At 41.2% G+C, this 21,494-nt stretch overlaps 1 long non-coding RNA gene across 1 annotated transcript in view; it reads right to left on the reverse strand.

Annotated features, from left to right (window-relative positions):
- Positions 1-17,027, reverse strand: part of LOC141585076 (uncharacterized) — a 75,760-nt gene extending 58,733 nt beyond the window's left edge. The window contains exons 1-3 of the long non-coding RNA XR_012518348.1: positions 15,340-17,027; positions 13,895-14,022; positions 11,930-11,986 (exon numbers count right to left, since the gene is read on the reverse strand). This is a non-coding gene — a long non-coding RNA (uncharacterized LOC141585076). The remainder of the gene's footprint in view (positions 1-11,929; positions 11,987-13,894; positions 14,023-15,339) is intronic.
- Positions 17,028-21,494: the final 4,467 nt, after the last annotated feature.

Raw genomic sequence — 21,494 nt, forward strand, 5'->3', positions numbered from 1 at the left:
TAAAAAAAAAAAGGAAATAAAGTCTTTTGCAGCAACTTGGATGAAACTGAAGGCCATTATCCTATGCGAAGTAATTCACAAATAGAAAACCAAATGCTACATGTTTTTACTTACAAGTGGGAGCTAAGCTATGGGTACACAAAGGCACATAGAGTGGTATAATGGACATTAGAGACTCAGAAGGGGGGAAGGGTGGGGGGGTGTGAGATATGAAAAATCACGTATTGGGTACAATGTACACTATTTGGATGATGGATACAGTAAAAGCCTAGACTTTACCCTGTACAATTTATCCATGTAACCAAAAACCACTTGTACTCCTAAACTCTTCAAATAGAAATAATTTTTAAGTCCATTAGTATCAAAGAGAAATAAATGACAAATCCCTTTTTCCATTCTTATGAGGCAAGAGACTTTGGTCAAAGTGCCTTATTTCTGAGCTTCAGTTTTATCACTCTAAAATGGAATGATAATATATACCACTGGCCAGTTGCGGGGATTTAATGGATAACTCATGAAAGGTTCTCAATAAAAATTTCTTTCTTTTTCTAATGTGCTATGACTTGACAGGAGTCAGAAGTAGCAGGGCTTAGACAGTGTTCCAAAACAAAAAAAATCACTAGCAGGGTTGAATTAAGAAAATGAAAAGACAACCCACAGAATTGGAGAAAATATTTGCAAATCATGATAAGGAACTTGTATATGGAATCTTTAAAGCACTCTTACAGCTCAGCAATAAAAAGACAATCTAATTTAAAAATGGGCATAGGATATGAAATGATATTTCTCCAGTGAAGATACACAAATGGTCAATAAGCACATGAAAAGATGCTCAACATCATCGCTCATCAGGAAAATGCAAATCAAAACCACCAACCACCACTTTACAACCACTAAGATAGATAGAATTAGAAAAACAGGTGATAGCCAGTGTTGGTAAGAATATGGAGAAATTGGAACTGTGATAGGCAGTGTTGGTAAGTTTATGGAGCTGACAGGAAGCAAACTCAATTTATAGGATGCACACATGATCTTATTGTGGCTCTGTGTACATATTCATCTATTACGGTCACAGCTAAGTGTGACAGGGAACATTAGAAAATATTTTGTTTCTACTGTCTCTGTAGTAGTGTAATGTGATGATTTAGGAAAGGGTTAACCTAGAATCATACAGTACTTGGTTGAAAAATTATCGAACCATGATCAGAAAGCTTCTGTGTGTCAGGCAATAATTTAGCTCCTTTCTGCTTTCACACGGCAGATAATGTCATCTGCAGAACAAGCTAGTAAGAAAATATTACAATTCCAATGTCCTGGTAAGAGCTCAGACCCTGAAGTCACATTGCCTGGGTTTTAATTCCTGCTACTTAGCAGCGTGTAGCCTTGAACATGCTTTTTAACTTTCTCTGGCTCCTACAATAATAGCATCTACCTCACAGGACTAGAGTGAGGATTGATGCAAAACAATATATATGTATAAAGTTCCTGACATAGCAAGGAGTCCACATTAAGCTGTTAGAAAATATTTTATTACTACACTACACTTAGTGAAAATTGAGCCTGAATAAATCCGAATAAGTTGTTTACCCGATGTACTTTATCTAGTAAGTGAGAGTCAAGATTTGAATCCAGCTCTTCCATCTCCTATGATTCTTTCCCCATCTCATCATAGTTGTCTCACCACAGTTTCTAATAACAAGGATGCATAATGGAACGTAAAAGTTACACAAATTGGGTGACTCTTCTGCTTTTCATGATGTCAGATGGGGCAGCAGTTGCAGGGGAGCTCTGTTGGACCTGCACATCCAAAAAGGTTCACCCAAAGATCTGGCACCTCAGCAGGGATAGTGGAATGCTAGATGTAGCTGGGAGACTAGGATAGATGGGTGACCAACACATGAAACTGGCAAGAAATTGATTTCTAGAAAGTAGTTTAAAATTATAAATCAGTAAGAATGAGGCAAACAACTCAATAGACAAATGAGCAAAGTACATAATACATAATCATTACACAGGGAAAAAATGTGAAAGGCAAATAAACATAGGAAACGTAAGACAAATATTCAGCCATAATAGTAATCAAAGAAATGCAAGATATCACTAAATACCACTAGACTGGCAAGAATTAGTAATCTAACAATACCAAGTTTTGGAAAAGACACAGAGCAAAGGAAACGCCACCTATTATAATCGATGTAATCACTTGGAAAACAAATTGTTTTTATTTTGACTTTTGATGTAATCACTTGGAAAACAAATTGTTTTTATTTTGACTTTTTTCACCCCACATTATTATTTTGAGATTTATCAATGTTAATTATGTGTATTAATAATCCATTCCATTTTATTGCTGAGTAGTATTCCATTGTATGATTATACCACAATTTGTATATACATTCACTTATTATTGTATACACATTCACTTATTAATGGACATGTGTTTTGTTTCCAGTTTGGAACTATTACGAATAAAGCTGCTATGAATATTCATGTGCAAGTCTTTATGTGGATCTATGCTTCCATTTCTCTTGGATAACTATCTAGAAATAGAATAACTTGATCATAGGGTAGGTGCATGCTAAAGTTAAGGTTTATACATTCCAGTGGCCAGCAGTTTGATGTCTGCAGACTAAGAGATATGTATAAAAATGTTCTTGGCAGCAATGTTCATTTTTAAAAAACTGGAAACAATCTAAATATGGATCAGCTATAGAATGGATTAGTACAATGTGGCATTTTTCACTCAAAGGACTATTAGATAACAATAAAAATTAACATGCTAAATCTGTAAGTACCAAAATGGCTGAATCTTGGGAATAATACCGAGTAAATAAATAAATAAATAAATAAGCAAGTCACTAAATAGAACAACTGTATGCAACATTTGTATAAAATTCAAGTTCGAAATCAGGTATCAATAACTACATGTTACCTAGGGAACATTATACACAAAATTCAAGATGGTAGCCAAATCTGGAAGGGCTCCAAAGGTAAATGAAATATTTCATTTCTTAAGCCGGGTAGCAGGTACATTGCTGTTTGGTTAATTTTACCCTTTATACCTTACCCATATATTATTAAAACTCTTCTATCTATTCAATACTTAATAATGTGGCATGTGTGAACTCTGAGTCATTGTTAGTCCATTATGATCGACAGCACACAACATCTTAATGCAAATGTAATTATCTTAAAATTTTGGAACCATGTTTTGCCATAAAACATAGTGCTAAGATACCAACTACTGATTCTTCAGGAAAAGTCCCTGAAGACAGGCACATTTCTACCACTATTCATGATTGTTCTGTGGTAAGCACCTAAGATGTCAACTCCTTGATATCAAGAACTAATCTGCCTTGTTCATTGATTGGCTCCCAGAACTGTGCCTGGGACATGGCATGAGCTAAATAAATATTTGTGGATAAAGGAAAAAGAGGGATAGAGGAAAGGAGAGAGGGAAGAATGAAGTGAGAGAAGGAAGGGGGGATTGAGGAAGGTCCTTTCAGAAGTGTATGTTGGTATTAAAGAAGTCAAAGATATTTCTTTAGACTGTGAAACTGTGCCTCTTGTGGGTCCATCTTCCATGCAAATACAACCCAGAGACTACCTTCCTCTCCTCGTCTGTTATCCCCAGAAACAGTAAAGGACAGTATGATAACTCCCATGTGACTCACAGGAACTGCCCTCTATCATACCACCTCTGCCATTCCTCCAATTCTTCAGTGGAAGCAGACAAGCACCAGAGCCCAGCCATTTACCACAGAGCCTGACTTTACCATTCTTATGGATTCCCTCCCTAGACTCAGACTCAGTTATATCAGAAATTCTGGAAGTAGCACCTGACATCAGAATTTCTTAAATCTCATTAACTAATTCCAAGGTACAGCCAAGAAGCCAAGATTGAGAATGAGAGCCACTGGCCTAGAGGACAAAGAGCTCTTCATTAAACACACACATACACAAACAGTCACACAGAGAAAGACATATACACACAGAGAGACATCCACATGCACAAACACACACAGAGACACATATATACACACAGACACACACAGAGACATATACACACACAGACATGTACATATACACAGACACACACAGAGAGACATCTACATACACACAGACACATACACAGATATAAACACATACACATAGACACACACAGAGAGACATCCACATACACACAAACACACACAGAGACACACATATACACACAGACACACATACACAGACACACACAGAGACATATACACACACAGACATGTACATATACACAGACACACACGGAGAGACATCTACATACACACAGACACATACACAGATATAAACACATACACACAGACACACATAGAGAGACATCCACATACACACAAACACACACAGAGACACATATATACACACAGACACACACAGAGAGACATCTACATACACACAGACACACACAGAGACATACACGGGCACACACAGAGATACATATAAACACATACACACATACATGGAGACGACATACACACAGACACAAACATACAGAGACATATGCTCATATACACACAAAGGCATAACACAAACACACACATATACCAACTGCTCAAAACCTAGTTCTAAGAGCCACTGCATCAGAACTCCTCTTAGCATGTTGTAGCTGTGCACTTTCTTGTCCACTTTTTAATTTTAATCAGATTTGTACTTATCTCTTCTGCCTGATTATAAGTTTCAGGGATATAGGATTTGGTCTTCTTCCCCTATCTCTCAGTGCCTGGCAGCCTCTGGTGTGCATGGGTGCCCCATCATGGCTGACCATGTGAGTAGCCTTGAAGGCAGCAAACATCAAGGAAAGCACTCCCAGTGGAGGAAATCCTTCAAGGATGTGGCCTGTACAGGCTCTGCTTTTCTTTTCTGACTCACTTCTTTTCCTCTGCACTGGTTCACACATTCCTACCCATTTCCTGGCTCTCTAGCAAAAGTAGGGAGATCCTGGCCAAAAACCCAATTTTTCAGCATTGAGCTGTGCTTTAAATAAATGCATCTGGGCATTTCAGATTCACAGCACAGACCCACTTCCATCCTTCCTACACCTTTGGATCGTTTGAACTGGCACAAGAGGGAACACAAAGGCCCAGACTCCCCCTGAGAAACAGCTAATAAGCTAAAGAAGGGAGAGGAGAATGTCCAACTGAATTGGAGGACCATGGGGCTTCTGACCAAAATTCCCCATTGAAGACACGAAAATCAATTTTGAATGGATTTGGACAGATAGTCCCGCCAGTACATTCCAGCAGTGTCTAAATACCAGTGGCAGACAAGAATATTTGCTGTCCTGCAGGATGACCCTGAGAGCCCAGGCTGCCAGGGAACTGGATGCCTCCAGCTCAGCCAGCTGTCCCCAGCCCCTGGTATCTTCCTTCTCCACAAGACCCTCTAGCCCCTGAGTCACCCTCACACATTGCTGAGTCCTCCCCGGGAAGCATGTCTACTGCTACCTTAAGAGTAGTGTGCTCCTTGTACTTCTTATTTCTTACTAAGCAGAGCAAATAAATGGAGATGCCACATTCAAGCCCAGAGCAGGTGAACCAGGTGAAGCTTTTGGCCTTAAAGCTAAATCTACATGGAAGCTAAGAAAACACCCTCTCCAGCTTCCATGTCTTCTTAGCTGCAGGTTGCTGAAAAGATGTCCCTACCACCAGCCTCCTGCATGGATGACAGAAACATCACTGAGGAGAATATGGCAGATGTTTTTTCTCTCCAATGTAGACTCCAACAGATTGATCATGCCTGCTGGGGTGCAGGCCCCTCCCCGCCACACACACACAAGGTTCAGCGGAAAATCACAATTGATGAGTGATGTCTGCCACAGGCCTGGGAATGAAGCTTAGATGCTCACCTTGTTTCTGTCAGCCTGCAGGGGAAGACCAAAGTTCCCTATTGAACCAGAAAAGGGATTTTCACACAGATCAAGTACACAATGGTTAATATCTCCTTCTTATTGCAAAGAAGGAGATAGAAAGAAATGGGCATCTTATCTGTGTGACAAGAAAATTCCCTTCATGCAACAGAAATGCACTGAGTTCTTTCTATATTCAAGGCATTGTGCTTTTCTAAGAGGGGAGAAACGTCTATTAGACAAAGCTGGAAGAGGAGTGCAACTTTTGGTGGGCAGAGATAGTTTTCTTCCAAGGGTGGGCTCTTCCTCTCTTTGCTTCCTAGTAACTGAGGAAACAAGATAATCCTCTTAGTCAGGGACATCCTGTATCTTAGAAGACAAAGACGAGAAGGAGGAAGAGGACAGGGCATGAGTGGCTCTTGGAAAATGAGCAAAAGGAATCTTCCAGACTCACATCCCAGCTGTTCGGTCAGAAGGAAGGTAAAGAACGAGGCTGAAGCTCTGAATGCCCACACCTTTGTACTGCCATGCTCACCTCTTGCACAGACCAAGCTAGAATCCTACACAGGATGGGGGTGGGGGTGCTGGGGTGAGGATCCAGGGGATTGCGGTCCTTGTTATGTCTCCTTTGTCACAATGCTGTCAGTGGGGAAGGGTCTGATTGCAAAGGAGGAGCTGGAAAGAAATGGGCATCTTATCTGTGTTGTTGGAGGTGAGGAATGGGACAGTATTTTCTTGCTTATGTAGATCATTTAAAAAAAAAAGAAAAGAAAGAAAGAAAACTTCGGAGCCACAGTGAACCAAAAGCTGGACCTGAATTTGCAAACGAGCTTCTGTTTTGTTTGTTGGTTGGCTTGTTCTTTGCTTTTTGTAAAACAAAAACAATAACAGAAAGGCTGAAGGACGCTAACCTTGATACTATCTAATAGCTTTGGTCCTGCTTCTACCACCTCCCTGCTCGTCTGTGTCCGAGTGAAAATAAAATACAAATATGTTATCTGGAGTAGGGAGAAACACACACATTCCCATTGTCACATTAGCAGATTAGCTGCGCTCCAAGAGCAGGGCTCAAGGGAGCCGAGACAGGATGTTCAATTTTCAGCAGGGAAAGAAGAGGGTCAGAAAGGTGCTGAGTGGGAGGGGAGAGAGTCAGGTACCTTGGTGTGGGGTCTTCTGAAAACCGGGAGAGAGCAAAGGGACAATGAATGGTAGTCTAGGTAAGGAAAGGTAAAACCGCTAAAAGCCCTCAAAGGAGAAGAGCAGACCTGCCGTGAAGTGGCACCTATGTCTCCAACTGATCGAGAACCAGTGCCAACAGCCCTATTTTCAGCTTGTGTCTGCCACATCCTCATGGGAACCATTGCTAGTGAAACCAGCCACTCTTGAGGGAGCCTGTTAAGATTTTCATTTGCTGTTTCTTCATCAGAGATAAAGGAGTTTTCCTTATTTAAACACACATACACACACACACACACACCAGAAGAATTTGGCACAGTGAAATCCCACAGAAAGACCTCTTTGGATAGCTAGAGTTTCGACCTGGGGGATTTGGGTTTAGACAGGCTCCTGGGAGTTCTGATGGGACCTTTCCTGAGAATTTTCTTAGGGTTTTGGCACAATTTTGTTTTCCTTCTATAAGGTGTTTCCTACCTTATGAAAGGAAAAATTCTTAGCTTCTGTATTCAGAAACTTAACACTCCCAAAAAACAGGGCCTTTTATGTCAAAGACAGTAAAACTCAGAAAACTGTCCGGCATCTCAGCTTTGTTCGGCCAGTCAGCAGGATTGGCTGACCACAACTTTCTCTCTATACCATACTGAGCAAGACACCTACAGAGCAGTTTAAGGCCTGCCCCCAAGGGCGACAAGCAAATTCCCTTCATGTAACAGAAATGCATTGAGTTCTTTCTATATTCAAGGCATTGTGCTTTTCTGGGGGGGAAAGAAGTCTGTTAGACAAAGCTCTATTTTCAGAAACATACGCAAATAAATATAGGAAATCAAAGAATGTGGTAGGAGTTATAAGAGAGGTTCAGAGAAAGTGCTCAAGACTATGAGGAAAGGGAGAAATAAACTTCTAGCTGAGAGAGCAAAAAAAAAAAGAGAGAGAGAGAAATGCCATGGAAGACAGAGCAGATGAGTTGGGCAGGAAAGAAGCGGTGTAAGCTGCTCTCAGAAATGAGTCAGGTGGGTGACAGGGGAACAACATGAGCTCAAGAGCCAGCAAGCCTGGCTTCCAGTGCAGGCTCTACCACCGGTCAACTGTGTGGGACTCTTTCCAGGTTGACTTACGTTCTGAGCCTCAGTGTTTCTCATCTGTGAATGGGGGCCAATAATAGCTACCTCTTAGGGACTGTGGCAAGGATTACATGAAGTAATTAATCATAGGCTCTCAGCATAATGTCTGGCACATAGAAAGTACTCAAAAAATGTGACTTCATACTTAGCTTTGAAAAAGAGGAGGGTCTGTGGGAACTGTGGAGGGCAGCTGAACAGAAGTCGTGATTGGCCAGTAGGGAAATGCCAGGGCAGAGATTCGAGATGAGAGGGTTTGATCTGCTGCCAAAAGTACCATGCTGAATGAGATAATTCAGAAGGACCAACTCACAGAATCCAAGCAAAAGGGAATGAAGACAGGACCAACAAGAGGATCCCTTGGCACAAACCTCACTATCGCAAAATGCCCCTATAGATGTTCACCATTACCTCCATCTGTGTTTATACATGAAATAAAGACAGCCACTGCCAAGCAATGTGAATTTATCTGAGCATTTAATTCCACCAACATTTGGGCATTTCTTCCTTTTAAATAAACTAGAGGCTTTGAAATATGGAAATGGCTCAGGCTCCGCTTGACCTCTGAGAGCCTCTTGGAAGCGTGTGGGCAGACCTAGGTCTGAAATCAAGCTCAGCCTGACAGGGGGCCTTTCTACTTGGAAACAGCACCCATGCGGTATCTGACCTAAAGCAGCCATGCTCATAATCTGCATTATGGGATCTGGGCTTATGGAAATGGGACCCATCAGCTTACCTCGTAGAGGAAACAGCATGAGGAAAAGTTCAGAAGGAAGAAAGAAAAATGTGGGCATAGGAATAACACATCCTGAAGACTGGTGAAGTGTGGAGTCCAGGAGAGAAGGGGTGGGACCAGGGGCTGGAAACCCATGTGGGAACCATCTCGTGGGGAATACATAACCAAAGTGTCATGAACCCTTTGTATAATGCTGGCAATTTACACAACTAACAGCAGTGTACAAGACATTTCTCAGCATCACAGCATTTATCCCTTGTTCTGAGACAGCATTCTTTGCTTCCAAAACCTCGCAAAGCTCTGGTGTTCCTTAAAGTGGTCCTTTATTTTCCCAGCAACTTCCCAGGAATAGCATCACCTGTTTCTTTTCATGCCCCAGGTGTGTTATTGACTCAGCTGTTAAAGAATGAAATGCCCAAGAAGCAAAATGTGTCCATGGCCACCAAGCCATCCGTTGCCAAGGTGGTGTCTGGTTTAACTCCTTGATTCTTTTTAAATGTATCAAATACCTTCTTGTCTATGTCATCTGTCTGATGAAGGTCAAGTACTAGAGTACTAGAGGCTGTTTGTTCTGTGATGAAGACCAAAATATAGAGACATGCACAGGAAAAGGATTTTTATCAGCAGAGCCAGTCTAAGAGATATTACTTAGAAATAGAGAACATGGGATATTTATATGGCTTGTGAAGATTATGAGGCAGAATGTTGAAATGGGATTCTCCTAGAAAATCTGCAAGAAAGGGATGGAAGAGGCTGCCAGTTGCCTTCCAAATGTCCATTGTCCCCTTGGAGCAGGAAGCAAGAGACTCCCAATTGTGAGTTTACCCATCCTCCTATCTGACTAAGTACTGGCCAATGTTAGCCAGTGTGCTGAATTCCCAGAAAGGATCCATTAAAGAAGCTGATTCACATAGAGCATAAATCTGACTGCTCTTCCGCTTTTCCTGCTTTTTCCAGGTAGAAATGCACATGTGACCATCAGAGTCCCAGAGCTCTCCTGGCCCATGAAGTGACCTTGACCATGAAAGTTACACAATATGGATGGTAGAGTAGAAAGAAAGTTGCTGGATTTTTGATGACCATGAAACCACCATGCTGGTCCTGGGCTATATACCTCTGCATTTCTTTTACAAGAAAAATTTAATTTTTTAAAAATCCTTGTTTTAACCACTGTCTTTTCTTTCATATGCAGCTGTCTCTAATCCTAATACAGAAGGCTGTTTATGCCCAACCACAGGAGAACAGACACATCCAAAGCCCATCTCTACATCTGTCAAGTATCTTTGCCAATCTATCTCTGTAATAAATACCTAGCGCCAGCCAGACCCTGAAAGGAGGGATAAGAAAACATGCAGACTGATCCAGATGGTGCCTGTCTTCTTGGCAAAGTTCATCTTTTAAACACTACTCCTTCAGAAAATCTTTTGTTAACCCCTAATTCAAATAAAGTCTCTATGTGATTCTCTTTAAGCACCTACTATGCTACAATCACTTGTCTCAGTGCCAAGGTACAGTCAGAAAAATGAGGGAGTCATGATCTTGAAGCTTCTCACAATCCAGTGGTGGGGAAAAGGCATATTAACAAACGATTTCAATATGACATGTGGGTGACAAGCTAGAGAGTCTGTTTGAGACGATGTGAGAGCTCAGAGAAGGTGTATTTAGTACCACCCTGGCTGGGCTCTCCTGGGGAGATACCACCAGAACTGAACCTTGAAGAAATGGGGGGCCAGACTTCCTAAGAGGAAAGCCTGAGATGGGGATTCCTGTACAATTTGTCAATGGAGTGATCTTAGAAGAGCCCTGCAGGTGACTGAAGAAAAGTTGAAAGGACAAATGAAAAACGAAGATGTGGAAGTGGATGGGCGCAGTAGCTCACAACTACAGTCCCAGCACTTTGAGAGGCCAAGCTGGGCTGATCAAGCTTGAGTACGTGAGTTCAAGACCAGTCTGGGCAACATAGTGAAACCCGCCTCTACAAAATTTTTTTTAAAAATTAGCCAGGCATGGTGGTACATGCATATAGCCCCAGCTACTCTGGAGGTTGAGGTGGGAGGATTGCTTAAGCCCAGGAGGTCGAGGCTGCAGTGAGCTGAGATGATACCACTGCACTCCAGCCTGCTCAACAGAGTGAGACCCTGTCTCAAAACAAACAAATACATGTGGAACCAGTGAATTCTAGTGTCAGCCTGATCTTACATGGAGTTCTAGTGTGAGTAGTCCCACAGTTAAATGTCTGTCCTTGAAGAAGGCTAAGACCTGGTAATCCAAATGCATTCAGTCCAGGGCTCTTGCCTGCCCCTGCAGAGATGCCTGGAGGGCATAACCTTCCAGGCATTGCCCCTCTGGGACCACAACCAAGGCTGATTCTCGGAAAAGGGTACAGCAATGAGCCACTAGCAACCAATATTCAAAGCAGCTAGCAGATGGGTGCGCCAGGTCAGTAGTGAGGAAGCTCAGTTGCGTCTACTCAGGTGAGAAGGATGACGTAAGCAGAAGGAACAGCCTGAGCAAAGGCCACCCAATTTCTGCTGGCTGGGTATGGGTTGGAAGGTGGTATAGGCATTCCTCTCTAGCTCACATAGCATCGGGCCTTGAGCGGGGAGAAACGAGGCAAAGCAATGGGCAGAAGCTAAACGGATTCCTCTGTTATACTATGAAGTCCAGATTTGATCCCATATTCATAATAACAATACCAACATGAATAATAATAGTGCCATATTTATTTCATGGTTAGTATGTGCTAATGTCTGAGGGCTTTCATTTGTTTTCTTTTTCACCCATGCAATGTCACTATGAGGCAAGTGGTATGATTCATTGCACTTTATAGATGAGGAAACTGAGGGTGAAAAAATTATGTAATTTGTCCAAGAGCATATGACTAACAGCTGGGACTGGAAGCTGCTATCTATCTGAGCATATGCTCATTCCACCATAATGCAAGTGGTTTTAAGCAAAGGAGTGATGCTGTCAGATGATTTCCATTTTAAATATTGCACTGGGACTGTCCATCCTCACCTTGCTAATTTCTCACTGATACACATTTCCGGGGTCTTCTTCCCTTGCACTTTTCAGCTGGAAAACAAAAACAAAAACAAAAACCTTGAATGCCCCTGATTCTGGCCATCTAAATCCCATTCCCAGCTGCTGAAGCCCCTCCCACTGAAACCCCAACAACCTTCCCTTTTGGTTCCCCTTACCGCAACCAGGCTTCCTAAGCAAGTCCTCCTCCACATCCCAAAAGAGCCAAGCTAGAGCCCCCACCCTTCCACTAACCAGCTGCCTGCCCTGACCCAGACAGATCTGACGCTGTGATTTTTTTTTAGCACTGTCTGTCATACAGCTTGTTCCCTGGCCTCCTCTACCCAAGGGCAAAGCAAAGCAAACGGCTTCCAGAGACCCGAATGAAGAGAAGGGATGATCAGACAATACATCATGGTCAAGGCTCTGATTGTCTGATGTCAGAAATTTGGCAAATGGAACTGCCTATGAGTACACACTCTAGGGTTACAATCAAAGCAGTTACTCCCGAGGAAGGCAGGCATAGAGAAGGCATGTGAGAGGTCTACAGAGGTAGATGAAAACTGCTATGTTCTATTTTTCATGCTTGTGGTCTTATTTAAAATAAGTAAGCTAATACCTTAATAAAGAAATTTTAAAAGTTCTTACCCATGGGCCAACAATGAAAGCATTTCATGGACCAAGTATTTGTATGAACCTAGTCTGTGCTCCTAGGTCAGATATGCACATATCTCTACAAGGCAAAACTGAGTACTTAGTGAAGGAGTCCCCACAAGGAAAATGGCTCTTAAGTTATGACTAGAAGGGGACAAAAGCAGTGGGGGATGGTTCCCTGCAGTGCTGATAGCATCCTTTTTCTACATCTGGGTGCTAGTTCCTTGGATGTGCTCATTTTGTGAAAATTCAGGGAGGTATGATATGCTCTTTTTTCTTTATGCTTCCAAAAAAATAGCAAAGAACATTAAACATTTTTAATTGTTCCACTTGATCTGGATCCATATCTAAGAGCAGCAACCACTCCAGGACACAACTGGGAGTACCTCACAATACTGTCTTTTGGTGAATTCCTTCAAGGAATGGCTTAATAGCCTGTGCCATCCTGAGTCATACTGGAGCTAAAGCACAAAAAAAAAAAAAAAAAGTAAAACTGATTCTAGCTTTGGCTTAATGTGTGATATTTTGTTCAACATTGACTGTCTACATTAACTTTGACTATTTTTGAAGGACATTGTTATTTATATTGTTATTTATCTTATTACTAAGCTTTTTGGTACTCCCTTAAATTTTGCATCACCCTATTCCTGAACCTCCTGGTACTCACCAAGCTCATCACTGAGCTTGACTATGAGAAACTCAAATTCCCTCTTCCTCACAGAAATATCTGTACTGCCATGAGCCCAAAAGATGAAACTCCCAGTGAGACTCTTGAGCTCCTTAATGACAACACTGGCCTTCCCAGTGACTTTGAGTTTATAAAGAGCGTCCATATAATCTCATTTATCCTCAGTCAGCTTGTGGGAAGGCATAAGCAGTATCCCAATTTTCAGATTAAAATATGAGGCTTTGCAGGCCAGGTGCAGTGGCTTACGCCTATAATCCCAGCGCTTTGGGAGGCCAAGGTGGAAGGATCACCAAAGGTCAGGAGTTCAAGACCAGCCTGACCAACATGGAGAAACCCTTACTCTACTAAAAAAAAAAAAAAAAAAAAAAATTAGCCAGGCGTGGTGGCACGTGCCTGTAATCCCAGCTATTCGGGAGGCTGAGGCAGGAGAATCGCTTGAACCTGGGAGGTGGAGGTTGCATGAACCAAGATTGCGCCATTGCACTCCAGCCTGGGCAACAAGAGCAAAACTCCATCTCAAAACAAACAAACAAAAACATGAGGCTTTGCTTTGATAGGAAAGTGATAGTTCTAAGACGACTTTGAGCAGGGACACTATAATTAATCTCTCTGTGACATACAGTGTTTAGCACAACTTCTTGCAGCTCGAGTCAGCCTGTATATCTTCAAATCCTGGATCCACCATTTCCTGACTTGCTGTGTGACCCTCAGCAAATTATTGAATTTCTCTCAGCCTCTGTTTTCTCATCTGCAAAATGGAGATCAGAATAATTAATTTTTATCGAGGATTAAACAAGGTTATCCATGAAAAGCGCTTAGCAGTATGTTTGGCATGGACTAGGTATTTGATAATATCAACTATGATTACTGCCAATAGGAAAGGCTTGAAAATATTCACGGAAAGGAATCTGATGCCAGCTCAGGCTGTCAGAATCAACTTTTGCTATGAGGCACCTTTTAGCTGCCATCAGATCACATAGGAAGGGAGATTTCAAAGCAATCTGTTATCAGAAAAATTATCTGAATTCTGGAAATAGGTGAAGAAGATTACCAAGCATTTCTTCACTGTAGTGCTAAACTTGACTTTCTATTTCCTGGGCTATTTTACAACTCTGTAGAGGCAGAGGCTGACTCATAGACTTTTGTCTATTCCAGATGCAAATAATTTCAGTCTAGGGGAGAAGATACCCCATAGATTGCAATAAATATTAAATTGTGTGTGTGTGTGCATGCATGTGTGCGTGTGCGTGTGCGTGTGTGTGTGTGTGTGTGTGTGTGTGTATCCCAAGCAATCATGCTCTTTGGACAGATTTTAACATATTACTGCTTCTCTAATTAATAAATGAGTTGAATAAAAAATCTTTGACATGCATCCCTTTTGTAATTGCATGTCTTCTTTGGTTTTGTTTTTAGAGTCACTTTTTTTAACCTTTTGAAAATCATACTTTAACACCATGAACAGAGATAAGGCTTTCTCTGGGGACCCAGATGAGGGCTTTAGGAAAGCCACGTGATTCCTCGCTGAGCAAAAACATCCCAACAACACCTTTCAGGTTGGATTGGCCACTGAGCAGCCCTGACCCTGGCCCCCTTCCTCAGACATTCCAGCTGTAGCAATTCACTCCCAAGAGAGGGCTGGGGAGCCCTGACAGCTTTCTTTCCCTGCCTCCAAATGAGAATCCAGATCAGTGCAGAGGCTGGGCCGGCTCCCTGAGGTTTACCAATTACTTGGCAAAGTGTAGAGATAACATTCTGTGCAAATTTCCTCATATTGTTCTGCCTGGCTCTAGGTGTTCCCAGATAGAATAATCTAGAGATAAGTGAGGGGAAAAGAAGCTAGTACCTGGGCCTCTTCACAAACACGCCCAGTCATTCCCACCACTACATCCCCCACTCAGGATGCTTGCGACCTCATCTCACCTTCTCATTCTGCTACTTTCTGGCAAAACCTCCTAGAATTAAAAAGTCTTTTGCCTCCTTCAGAATCCCAGCAGAAATCCCCTCCTCCTGAAGTCAGAATAAAATTTTGATGTGGCCCAATGGAGCTTGTGGTAATGGACACTACCTTTGAGCATGACTTTTATGGTGCCTGGTGGTGCCCATCAGAGCGTAAGTCACATTCTAGTATCCTCTTCCCCTCAGCCCAGCCCTCAATCTGCTTCCAGGATGGACCTTCTCGTTTCCTCCTCTTGCTTTCACTCTATTTCCAGACCCTTTACTGATTAAAAGAGAAAATGTCTGATAAAACCGATCTTAGCCTTAAACATCTCATTCATTCAAATAATATTTAGTGAACTCTTCATATTTGTTAGATACTGCGGTGGGTGCTGGGGTCACAATAAACCCCAGTTTTTTTCGGCATTTACATTCTATAGGTAAGGAGGAAGACAGTAAATTGGTCCATAAATGAGTGAACAGATTACAGTGGATGCTATAAACTAAATAACATGGTAGTAGAAAATCTCCCTTAGATATAGTTTTTAGAAAAATGTTATTCAAGAAGGAGACATTTGAGCTGAGATGTAGAAGATGAAGAAGAGACCAGGTTTGTGAAAAGGTGGAGGGAAAGGAATCAGAAACATAGAGACTAGCAACTGCAGTGGTCCTGGATGTAAACGGTCTGGTGTTTTTGAGAAATCCTTAAGAGTAGCCAGCCCCCAAGATGGACCCCAGTGATTCTCACCTCCTGAGACTGACGCCCTTAAGTAGTCCCCACCCACTGTGGACACAGCTTATGTGTGTAACCAAGAAGACATTTCAAACATGAAGGAATGTGCCTTCTAAGCCTAGGTCATAAAGGACATTGCAAATTCAGTCTTGCTCTCTTGAATTATTCAATTTATGGGACATGAGCTGCCATGTTGTAAGGATACTCAAGCAGCTCAACGGAGCAATACACATGGCAAAGAACTGAGGCCTTCTGCCAACAGCCATGTGAATGAGACCATCCTGAAAACAGATCTTCCAGCCCCAGTCAAGTCTACACATGATTGCAGCACATGCTGATCACAACCTTATGAGATCCCTTGAGACAGAACCACCCAGCTAACTTATAATTCCTGATCCTCGACTGCAGTCTTATGAGATCCCTTGGGCAAGAACCACCCAGCTACCTTTTAATTCCTAACCCAAAGAAACCACGAGACATTAAATGCTTATTACTCTTGTACACAGCCATAGATAACAAATATAACCACTTAAATATGGTGAACAAGACAGGGAGTGATAAAAGATGAAGCCAGAGAGCCCAGCAGTAGCCAGGTTACATGGCCACTGGAGGCTACAGTAGGAGTCTGGATTGTATTCCAGGTTAGATGAAAACTTACTGAAGAGTTTAGGCAGCAGGGTGGTGTGATCTCATTTTATAAAGATCATCAGTGTGGAGAAGGAATTTTAGAGGGACAAGAGTAGAAATAAGGAGACCAACTGGAAAACTGTTGCATTAATCCAGGATGTCAAAAAGGTGATTTGGACTAGATAGGGAACAGCACAGATAGAAAGGAGAATGATTCAGCATATATTTTGAAGGCAGTTATCATGACTTATAGATAAATTGGCTATCAGGGATGGTGGAAAGAGAGGAATCAAGATGATAGTTAGGTTTTTAGCTTAAGTAACAGAGTGCAAAATAGCACCATTTATTGAAATGAAGGAGATCAGAAGGAGTAGATTTGGAGGTAAGAGAATCAGAAGAGAAAAAGTAGCTCATCTCTCAGTTCCTATTATGTTTGGAAGCCTTTGGTACAATATGGTCAAAATTATATGGATTACAATACAAATTATGTTATTTGTATATATAATTACACAAAATTAGTTATATCTAATTTATACAATAATTAATTATATATTGGACATTAATTCATCTTAACCAAGTTCTATTTAGCAGTCCTCCATCAGCTACTAAAATCTTGGAATTTGCCTTTCACGCACTGCGGCTATGTGTAGCAGCTAAGAGTCTCCTTAGCTGGTGGTGGTTTCTTGTCACCGCCCACTCAACAGGTGTTAAGTAGACAATTTTGTGATGTAGATGATACTGAGGATGGTCTTGAGGTTGTGCAGTGCATCTTGTCTTCATACTTATCTGTCTTCTACACAAGGTTAGCTCTGGGGCTGGGACTGCCTCTGTTTTACACTTATACCCCCAGGATCCAGCACACTGCCTAATATATGGTAACCATGCAAAGAAAAAGGTGTGTTGAATGAATGTTCATTGTATATAATCCTGTAAAGCAAAAAATAAAAATAAAAAATGAAGAAAATCATGTGCCATCCTACTACACAGAGATAACCATCGCCAATGTTTTGAAACAATTCCTTTAGTCTTTTCCTATTCATAAGTATTTGTGTCATCCATATGTACATTTCCACCCATATTTGTGACTTTTCCTCTACTTCTTTTCAATGAAACAGCCAGCAGCATTTACTGAAAGATTCGTGCTATGAAAGATCCATTGTAATAAGCTATACTTCTTGTTGGGAACTTAAAGCTCCTAAAGTCTAGAAATAGAGGTGGAGTCACGGCTAACAAGGTACATCTGTCATGAGGCTCCATATTTTGGATTTTATCCTGGCATTTTAAATATGAAGCGAGGAGAACAGTTGGTCTGTAGCTCCGCCAGTAGCAATGTGAAAGACCCTAGGGAAACCTAGCCGAGGAGGGGTCCGTTACTGAGGCTCCAACAACCAGTACAGTTCTCCACTTTATAAGAGCAATTCTTTCCTGAAAATCCCTTATAATAGGGCAAATCATCCAAAGTTGAAAACAACACTGTATTATTTTCAGTGAGAAAAAATTTTGCCTCTTAAGCCTTGAAATTTACCCCCATTCTACTAAAGAAAACCAAAATATTCGAGGACAAACAAGAAATAACCACCAAACCTCATTAAAATGGCCAAAATTACTTCAATTGTTAAGTTATATTAACCTAACCAGGTATTGCTCCTTCATTAATTACTCCATATAATACTGCGATTTACTTGCTCTCATTAATCCATTACACAGAGCACAATCGAGACCTGCTCTTGAATTTTAAAAATGATGCTAAATTTTTAAACAATATGATCTTCAGAACACACAAGGAAAGAAGCCCAAACAAGCAGTAGATACATAAGAAATCAATTAAAGCAAAGAATTATTTCACGCTCTCTGAAGAGGTGGGTATCATTGGGAGCATAAGATTCTTAATTATAAACAAGCATATCACTAGGATTCTCAAACACCTATTAAGTGGACAGTTACACAAAACCATCTCAAGGAGACTCTTAGCTGCTGCACCTAGGTGCAGTGTGTGAAAGGCAAATGGATCTTACAAAATGCAAAGACTTTAGTACCTGAAGGAGGACTGCTAAATAAAACTGAGTTGATAAGATGAACTAATGTCCAATACATATAATTAATTATTGTATCAATCATATATAATTAATTTTATATAATTATATTTAGGGCAATTATATTTAGAGCAATTATTTCCTGATAACATTTTTCCTGCAGATGAAAGTATGGTGTTTCCAAAAAAAGGATTTTTCTTTTTTTTTTTTTTTTTTTTCGTTTACAGAAACTTTTCAACTGGGATAGCAGTAACCTTGAGCAATTACAATATCATATGATAAGTGCATTAAAGAGGGGACAAAAGGTATCGCTGTGAGCATATCTGATAAGGGAAGGCTTCCCATAGGAAGTGATATTTAAACCAAACCTGAGAGGCAAGAATCACTTTTGTAACTAAGTAAAACAAAGGGTTTAAAAATTAATATTGGCTGTTATTAGACAATCAACTATTGACTATCCTAGGTGAATAAATGAACAAATGAATGTATATATAAAAATTCATAAGATTTTTTTAAAGGCAGAAAAATCAAATGATTAGTCTGCTCTACCACCAATTCAAGGGAGAATCACAAGTGGAAAAACAATCATCCAACTCTCAGCCCTGAGCTCAAAGTATCAAAGTATGTGGTCCAGGGCCCAGAGCACCAGCATCATCTAGGACTTGCTAGAAAAGCTGAGTCTCAGGCCCAGCAAAGACCCACCAAATCAGAAGCAGGTATTTTAACACAGGTGATTTGTGTGCACATTGAAACTTGAGAAGTGCGAGACTGCGATTCACAATTTCAGCTGCACGTTAGAATCACCTGGAAGCTTATGCAAACCTGATCGTCCAGTGTAGATTGGTGGTTAAAAGCACAGATCCTGGATCTAATTCCCAGGACCCCTAGCTTATTAACTGTGGGATCTTTGGCGAAATCCATAACCTTTCAATGCTTCAGTGCTTCCGTTTCTTCATCTATGTGGTAGCCAGCTACTGACATGATTCCCAAAGGCTCTGTCTCCTGGCATTCATATCCTTTTGTAATCTCCTCCACTCATGTGTGGACTGGACCTAGTAACCTCATTCTAATTAATAGAGTACAGCAAGAGCAACAGAATGTTGTCTTAATCAGTTTGTGCTGCTGTATCAAAATGCCACAGACTGAGTTATTCACAAATAACAGAAATGTATTTCTTGCAGTTCTGAAGGCAGGGAAGTCCAAGATCAAGACCCTGGTGTCTGTGAAGGCTGCCTTCTCTGCTTTCAAGATAGCATTCTGTTGCAGTGGCTTCCCAAGGGAAGAACACTGTTTTCTCACGTGAAGGAAGGATGGAAGGGCAACAGAGGGCTCCCTTAAACCTCAAGTCCTTTTATAAGGGTGCTAATCCCATTCATGACTTAGTCACTTCCCAACAGCCACACCTCTTACTTAATACTTTTGCACTGGGGATTCAGTTTTAACACAAATTTCGGAGGAGCCACTATCATTCAAACCATAGTATAATAGATGTCATTTCCAAGATTAAGTTATAAAAGACTGACTTAACTCAACTCTTGCCCACCACCTCTCACTGACTCTTCTCACTTGCTCAGTTGATGAAGCCATCTGCCATGTTGTGAGCTGCCCTATGCAGACAACCACATGGCAAGGAGCTAAGATCCTGAGTCCAACAGCCACAGGGAACTGAATCCCACCAACAAGCAAAAGACTTAGCTTGAAAGTGACCCCTTCCAGGCTAGCCCTGAGACGCAAGTAGCCCTGACTGACACCTTGATTACAGACTTCGGAAGACTCAAACCCTAAGAACCAGCTAAATCACATCTGGATGCTTGATCCACAATAATGGTAAGAAAATAAATATTGGTCATTTTAGGCCACTAAATTTTGGCTATACAGTAATAGATAACTACTACAATCTATAAAATGGTGATTATAGTAGCATTCACTGTACATAGTTAATACAAGATTAAATAATTCACATAAAATGCTTAGAACAGGGCCTGCCATATAAAAAGCATTATATACATTGTGCTGTTAGCTATTTTAGAAGGCATTAATGCCTTTGATATCTGTATTAGTCTGTTTTCACACTGCTTATAAAGATAAGCCTGAGACTGGGTAATTCATAAAGAAAAAGAGGTTTAATGGACTCACAGTCCATGTGGCTGGGAAGGCCTTCCAACCATGGTGGAAGGTGAAAGGCACGTCTTACATGGCGACAGATAAGAGAGAATGAGAATCAAGTAAAAGGAATTTCCTCTCATAAAACCACCAGATCTCGTGAGACTTATTCACTACCAAGAGAGCTCCATAGGGCAGCTCACAACATGGCAGCCTTACCACCAAGAGAATGCCCCCATGATTCCACTATCTCCCACCAGGTCTCTCCCACTGGCTCCCTCCCACAACATACAGGAATTCTGGGAACTACAATTCAAGATGATATTTGGGTGGGGACACAGCCAAACCATATCAGTATCTGCCAAAGAATACAAATTATTTTGCTACCACTAAGTGGCCCCAGCCTCCTCTGCTTCCTGAAGGCTTCCTTCTCTACCTTCCTTATAAATTAATTGTCACTCCTAGTTGGCATCATTATGTCAACTCCTGGCTATTCTTCCTCATCCAGAAAAAAAAAAATAAACTGTTTCTACTTAGCTATAGACTGGGAAACTTGGTAAACCAATATGTTATAATTGTGACTAAACTAAAATTAAGTAGGCTCTGATTTAGGGTCTGAGGAGTTCTCCTATGAGTACAATTAAAGATTTTTGTTTTAAAACAAGGGTTTTTTTTTTTTTAACCATCCTTTTGGATGCTGGAAGGGCCTGCTGCTTTCCATTTCTCAGCAATGTTCCAGTCAGTTGAGGTCACCACATTTAGGAGGCATCTCTGAATGTCTACCATGAG

The sequence above is a fragment of the Saimiri boliviensis genome, chromosome 7, assembly GCF_048565385.1.
Source record: "Saimiri boliviensis isolate mSaiBol1 chromosome 7, mSaiBol1.pri, whole genome shotgun sequence".
Taxonomy (NCBI): Eukaryota; Metazoa; Chordata; class Mammalia; order Primates; family Cebidae; genus Saimiri; species Saimiri boliviensis.